This window comes from Cynocephalus volans, chromosome 16 (assembly GCF_027409185.1).
Source record: "Cynocephalus volans isolate mCynVol1 chromosome 16, mCynVol1.pri, whole genome shotgun sequence".
Taxonomy (NCBI): domain Eukaryota; kingdom Metazoa; phylum Chordata; class Mammalia; order Dermoptera; family Cynocephalidae; genus Cynocephalus; species Cynocephalus volans.
The window spans coordinates 3,278,651-3,286,065 of record NC_084475.1 but is presented as its reverse complement, the minus strand read 5'-3'; the positions used below and the strand labels follow the sequence as shown (position 1 = coordinate 3,286,065).

The following is a 7,415-nucleotide window of genomic DNA, read 5'->3' as shown; positions in this document are numbered from 1 at the left end:
TTGCAGCCTCCCTGACCTCAACTCCAGCCCACAGTGACAGTCACCACAAGCTCTTGAAGAATACTGCTGCCCTCATCACAGTGTACTTCTTAAAGACCTAGTGAAGGAAATGTCTCCAGGCCTTGGGGTAGAGGAAGGGAGATGTGGTAAGGGGGGACTGAGAGATCTCATATAATTGACTCATGTAAACATTCCTATTTCTTTGAGCTTTCAGTTTCCTTCCTCTACACTAAGTGGGCCAGGGACTTGTTGGTATCTCAACCTCGTTAATTTGATGTCACTTTTTCTTTTTTTTTTTTTTTTCAGGTTTTACAGTTTATTAATCCTCTCATGAAAAATCCACACAATCACCACAAATAAAGCCATTGCAGGATCTTTGCTCCTTCTGCTTTTTGCCAGCACCACGCTCTGGCCTTTGCAGTCCCCCTGACTTTCTTCATTCTGTTCTTGTGTTTCTTTCACTGTTTTCTTGATGTCTTTTTCTTCTCATGCAGACCATATCTTCCAAGTCTCTGTTTGGGTTCATTTTTCTTTGCATAATCCAAGGAATCGTAAGTCATGCCAAAGCCAGTTGTCTGGCCATCACCAAAATGGGTTCTGAATCCAAATATAAAGATGACCGGTGTGGTCTTGTACATTTTGGCTAGCTTTTCCCAAATTCTTGTCTTAGGTACCGTTGCCTTCCCAGGGTGAAGGACGTCGATGACCATTTATCTCCTTTGAAGTAGTCAGTTGGTCATAACCTTCCTGGTTTGGATAGTTATTGTGTCATTCGTTATGGCGGTCGATCCTCAGGCAGCCAGGGAAGAAAAGAGGGCCACTCTCTGCCGGCCAATCATATCAACGCCCCCAGAAGGACCCCCAAGGTCACTATTGAATCTACTCTGAATTAGCCATTATAGGAGACTATTCATGCTAACCCGCAGTGCCCAAACCTGGGTAAGTATGTTAATGAATTCAGCCCAATTAAGCCTTGTATTTCCCATCTTCGGGCTAACGTGCTTAGAATCCACCCCATATGTTCCTAAGACTCTTGCGGATTTGAACTGGCAAGGTCCTGTCACTCTTTCAGTATACAGGCTGTCTCCTTCTGGAGCAGGCCTTGTACTTCCCCACATGGGCTGTTTTAGGATCCAACTCTCCTTTTAATCCTGGAGTAATGGGTAAAAGATTTGGCATCCCTTCTGTGAAGCAACTGTCCTAGGTTCAGTCACTGAAGAGTCCCTAGGCAGTTGATTACCCCAGTAGGGGAGAGACTACCTGAATGATGAGGGGGATTTGAGAATTCAAAATTTCAAAATTGTCAGTCTTGTCTGTTTCCACTCAGATGCTCCCATTCTAAGTCTCAGGGTCCTCCTACATTTGCACCATGTCATTTCCTATGCGTTTAATTGGGGCTCCTACATGTACAAGGAGGTCCTGGGCTCAGTCTTCAGTCATGTCCACCCTGCAAGTACAGGAGATGGGGGCTCCCTCAAGGCTGCCACTAAGCCTTTCTCACTGTCTTCTGCATTCTCAGTTCTGTCAAGGGATGCCAAATCTCACTGCATCTCAGTTCGACATTCACAGCTTTCGATTCCTTTACCCTGTGTAATCTCTCCAGGGCTGTCCAAAAATAAGGCACTGGGATTTGGAGCGGCTTGCACACTTAGATACTGTTGACGATATGGCATCTAAGTGTGCAAGCCGCTCCAAATCCCAGCGCTTTATCTTCCACCTACCCTTTATCTCATGCCACCGCTGAAATTTTGAGTGATTATAATGCCACCAAATGCCATTGGTCCCACATGACCCATTCCACGTCTACTACTTCCTTCCCAGGATTCTGTTTTGAGGGGATGCCCTTGGTATTGGGCCACCCCTCCTGCCTATTACTAGCAGAAAACAAGTGACCCACTCAAACTGGGTAATTTGAGTCGAGTTTCATAAAGGAAGGTGAGGAAGACAACGAGGAATAGCTCAGTCCCCCAACATTAGAAATAGTGGAATGCTTCGCCATGCTTGGGCCTGAAAGGACAGGGTGGGCGTGGTTACTAAAACCCAGAGATGGAGAGGGCAGCCTGATAGGAGCTGTGACCTCGGCCAAGGGAGACACTGCCCAGTGCCAAGCTCTTGGACGGGCAGCTGGAGGAATCAGCATGCTAACCACCTGCTCCTCCCTCCCTCCTGTCTTCTCTTGGTGACCCCATTGGCAGAACCTATCAGAAGCCAGGGCAAGGAGGCCCATTGACGCGGCCCGTAAAGCATAGAGCAGAATGGGGAGTACAGAAGAGTGAATGTGGAGGATGGAAGATGTCCAGTGAAGCCATTATTAGTATCATCATCACCGTCATCGTTTTTGATGTTTAACAATCCTTGAATTTCTGAGATAAATCTTACATGTTCATTTTAATTTATTTTTTATTCCCTAATGAATTCATTTTACATATATATTGTTTAGGATTTTAAAATCTCTGTTCTTAATTTTCTAGCCAACTAAAGGAAGGGTTTCCTGTGCTGTAATTAGTTTGGGGAGAAATGCCCTCGTATTGAGGATACTTCTTTTTGTAAAAGCGAATAGAGTTCGTCCCAACACTCTTGTCCTTGGATACTCATTTCTCCCCACACGTAATACCATGAGAATGTTTTCCTATTCTTTTCCCAGATCTCTAGGAGATATATATATATATACGTGTGTGTGTGTGTGTGTGTGTGTGTGTGACCTTGCAAGTCAGTGGAACTCAGCTTTTGCACAGCATGATGCATGTAGAGAAAGTCATCCTTCTGATCCTTCTGCATGACCTGCTGAGATGACGATCTGGCTGCCAGAAGGGCACCCACCCCCTCAGGCTCGCCTATAACCCCTTTGCTCTTAGATGTGGCTATTATGACTACGTTCTAGTCTGTTAAATGCGAGGAGAAATGTGTTCAACTCCCAGGCTGTGCCCTTAAAGGAAAGGCATGCTTTGTCCTCCTTTTTATCTACTTTCTGCTATCTGGAATGTGACCATGGTAGGGTAAGCCATCTTCAACCATAGCTTGGACGGGTGAGCAATAAAACAGGAAGAGTCTGAGCCCCAGCAGCTGAGGACTGCTAACAGAGAGACAGGAACTCAGCTTGTGTACACCTCCTTTATGTTGGTTCTCTGTTTAGCAGCCAAATCTATTTCCTATTTAATGCACCATGTTAGTATATAGTGATTCAACTTTATTATTTAAAATTTTCTTTTACATGATGATTATTTTGAAAATTGCAAGCAAAGTAAAGCAGCCGTGGCTCAAGTGTGGGTCCAAGGCAGGAAGCCTGCAGTCATTGCTGATAAAAGCCTGAGGCCATTGCTGATAAAGTATAGAGTTGCACTTGGACGTTGGAGTCAGGTAGCCCTGGGTGCAGGGCTCAGTTTAGCTAATCCCTAGCTGTAATCGCAGGCTATGGTTTCATTATCTGGAAAAAGCTGTGAGAGTGCAAGGAGCTCTCATGGCTACGTCTCCTGGCGCTGTTAGTGGCCCCGAGCAGGGCTTTAATAAACAGGAGCTGGCATGTCACTGTCCTCTGTCCCTCGGAGGGCTGCCCCTTGTCTCCCTCTCTGCCTTGCTTTCCTCCCCCTTCAGCTCTTCCTGTCCTGTTCTTTCTTTCACTTTCTGATTTGCTTCTGACTTAAGGTGGACTCCTATGACCAGAGGTGTGTTTAACATATAGCTGCCTTCAGGAGGCCAGCAGGCCTCTGTGGCCAACCCCTTGTGTGTTCTCCCTTCTTTCACAAAGATGCACCTCCAGCTTGTCAGATCTTCTCTCCTTTTCTCTTCCATGGGGTCATCGGCCACAGGAAAATCCCCACAGGCAACCGTGACTGAGTCAGACTTTGTGACCTGCCAGGCTGTCTCTTCAATGCGGCCATCCCCTCTCTCTCTTCCTCTGCCTCTCCCTTCCCCTGGGGGGCCTAGGACAGGGAGCTGACCCCCTGGGCCACTGAGCCAGTGGTGGGGCACAGCCAGCAGGAGGAGAGTCGATGGATCAGGACTGTCCCAGATCTTTGATAAATTGGATCTTGGAGGAAGGCCACCCCCTCTTCTCCATGTTTCTTTGTGAGCTGGTTCCTAGGAGTCACAATACCTGTTTACTATTTCCTTGGAGAATCTATAAAAAAAAAAAAAAAAAAAAAAGAATCAGAGAGGGAAGGAAACAGGAACCCAAATGCCACTTATCCCACGAGGGAGCTGAGGCCCACACTCTGAGTCCCTCTTTTGGCAGCGGGGAGCAGGGCTTCCTGTGGTGGGAGCTGGGGCCTCGCTTCTCAGGCGTGCCTTCCACCCGACCTCCGGCTGTGAGCTCCAGACCACCTCGCCCCCACCCTGAGAACTCGACCTCTTGTGTAGCCACATAAAGGTAACCAGTGTCTGGTGGCTTGATGGGACAGACTTGTCGGGGGACTTCCTGCCTTTTGATGCATGCCATTCCCGTGAGCTGGGCTGGGCCTCTGAAGATGAGAGAACCCTTTAGACTTCCTGAGTGTCTCAAGAGTCAGACTCTTGGGTATGTGGTTAGAGACGCTGGTATGAACATTGTGTTCTCTAAAGTGTGCACTCTGGGTCCCATAAAGTTAACAGGCAAAGCTTTGTGCACAACACCCCCTAACCAAACTGTCCAAGAGGGTCTGAAAGGCCCTTGATCTCGCTGTTTTTAGCAGAGAATAAATGAACAGCTGGAGGGACCAAGGAGGATGTGGGGAATTGGCCAGGTGAAGAGGAAGGACAGCAGGACACTTGTGCTGAGCCACCCCTGCACTCCTCTCCAGCATCTCGGAGTGCCCTTCAATTGTAACCAGAGATTTCTCCAGCACCTGCTATTGGTAAGGGCCAGACATATATCCCTGCATTCCAATCCTCTTCTCACTTACAGATGAGGAAACTGAGGCTTAAGGAGGTTAAGGGGCTGCCCCAAGAGCACACGGAGGTAGGACTGGAACTCAGAGCTGGTTGACTCTAGAGCCGAGATCTTTCTGCTTCAACAGACTGCCTCCCAACAGTGCTGTAGGGTGTCAACAAAGTTGGGAAATAGGACAAACTCTCTCTGTCTCTCTCTCTTTATTAAAAATTACCTGGCTGAGGTAGTGTTTGTCAGGTTTCTCCACTGTAAAGTCATCCATTTCTTTCCCCTTTCCCAACTGTACTCTTTGGATGGAAGTCACTACATACAACCTACACTTAAGGAGTGGAGAGTTGTAATCAACCTCCTTGGGAGTGGAGTATCTACAGAAATCATTTAGAATTCTGTGTGGGAGATTTGTCTTTTGTCCCCCACTTATTTATTTATTCAATCATTTATTTTTTAAAGTGTATGTCACTGACATTTCCAAATAATATATGCTCATGACGTTTTTAGGTGGAGTACCTTTCCATTGAAATTAATGGGCCCAATTATTAAACTGAAAAAATGTACCATAAATGTGCCAAAGAATGTCCAGAAATCTAGAAACACAGGGAAAATAGTGTACTTATTGTGCATTTTCCAGATTAATCATTAGACCCATTGGTTCAAATGTAGAGGCATTTCACTTGTCAAGGTGTTGGGAGACTGAATCAAAACAGGTGGAGGCGATTGTTTGAAAATGTTGCCGGCAAGTTGCTAACACATGAATTTATCCAGCTTGCCTGACTCTGTGGCTGCCGCATGGTGTCTCCCTGCAATGGAGTGGAGTCTTGCCCTCCCAGGCCTGCCCATCAGCCACAGCCCCTCAGGGCAGCCGTCTTGTCCCCAGGTTGGCTCCTCTGAGGATACTGATACTCAGATGGGAGCCAAAGCCTTTGGTCTATTCCCAGGGTGATCCCCTCCCTGACCCCACGGATGGGTAGGGGACCTGGGAACCCCTTCATTTGAGGACAAATTGGAGAAACTGGGGCGAGGTTGAGGCCGGTTTCAGGCAGATGAAGGCTTTGCAGAGTGGGACGTGGTCACTTCCTAGTGGACAGTCCTTGCCTGCCTCCCCAGCATCCATTGCCTGCCGTGGCAACTGTCTCTGGGGTAGGCATGAGACCTAAGCAGGCTGAGTCAATGAGAATCTCTGTAAGTGTGCCTTTTCAGAAACTTCCAACCTGACCTTGGTGGAACTGTGAAAAGGGAATCTCCAGCAACGTAGTCAGGGTTGACCATGCTCCCAATTCTGGGAATAAGGTGACTGACTGTCCTGGTTTTCCTGGGGCTTCCCTGGCTTTAAAACTCAAAGTCCTATGTCCTGGGAAATCCCCTAGTTCCAGGCAAACTGGGATGGTTGGTGACTCTCCCAGGGAGAATGGTTGCTTTGCTTTCATCACCAGCTTCTAGAGAGGAAAACATGAGGTGAGGAGAAATTACAGGGGTGAGGGAACCTCCATACAGCCAAGAGATGGCATCCGCCCACTACCTTTCTGGCTGTCACACAGAAAAGGGAGCTTGGACGTAAGGTGGACCAGTTTCTGCTGAATATGAGACAGGGCTGCAGGGGTGAGCTCCTCGTGGAGGGAAAGTTTAGCAGAGCTTGGAGGAAGAATGGATGCCTGCTTTGGGGCCCAGGGGTATTTACAGCCATGCCCACCTCCAGGCCATTTCCTAAGATGGCTCCATCTCTTCAATTGAGGAAGTTCCCTTAGATTCTTAGTTTACAGGAAGCACATAGAAGGGTGTAAACGTATACATACTGACATAAAAAGATGCTCACAATCAATTGCTTGAGCAAAAAAAAAAAAAACAAAAAACAGAAAAAAACAGGTTGTAGAATGCTTTGCAATTATTACCATATCAGCTCTTTTCTGTAACTAAATAAGTTAAAAACAGCATGCCAGCGTGACACCTCCTGCTATCATTAACCTCTTATCAAAGGCAAGTATAGAGATGTTTGTTTTGGTTTTCAGAGAGGAAGAAGAAAAATACCGCAGCTTTATTATCATAATTTTCCAAGATTTGAGCTGCTCACTGTATTTCACCATAAACATAAGGCTCAGAGCTTGTCTGGAGACCGCTGTGGTTACCCAGAGTGTTGGGAGTTTTCTAGCTTTTTCTGCTCCTCTGGAAACTTGAATCAGTGCCTCTGCCCATTTCCATGCTGAGCACTGCATTTGTGGGTCTTTTCTTAAACAGCCAAGCTTTTCTTCATCTCAAGTTTCCTGGCATGGATTTTATGACATTAATGTCCTTTGACCAATAAGCAGAATGCAAATTTTAGAGCCCACCAAGGCAGAGCTACTGTGGAGCGTCTGTATAAGCTGTTTTTCGCTCTTTGGGCTGCAAAATAAGACTTAAAGCCACAGCCTTCTTGGTCTTGAGGCTGGACCGCCTCAGAAAAGCTGAGAGACACCAGAACGTGAGGTCCCAGGGCTTAGTCAGGCCAAGCTTGCTACTTTGCACACTCCGGGAAAAGGTGCAGAATGCAGGTTACCTAAGAAACTTCTGGGCAATGGTC

At 47.0% G+C, this 7,415-nt stretch overlaps 1 pseudogene; it reads right to left on the bottom strand.

Annotated features, from left to right (window-relative positions):
* Window positions 1-328: 328 nt before the first annotated feature.
* Window positions 329-767, bottom strand: LOC134365092 (small ribosomal subunit protein eS24-like; annotated as a pseudogene).
* Between the last annotated feature and the right edge of the window lie 6,648 nt (window positions 768-7,415).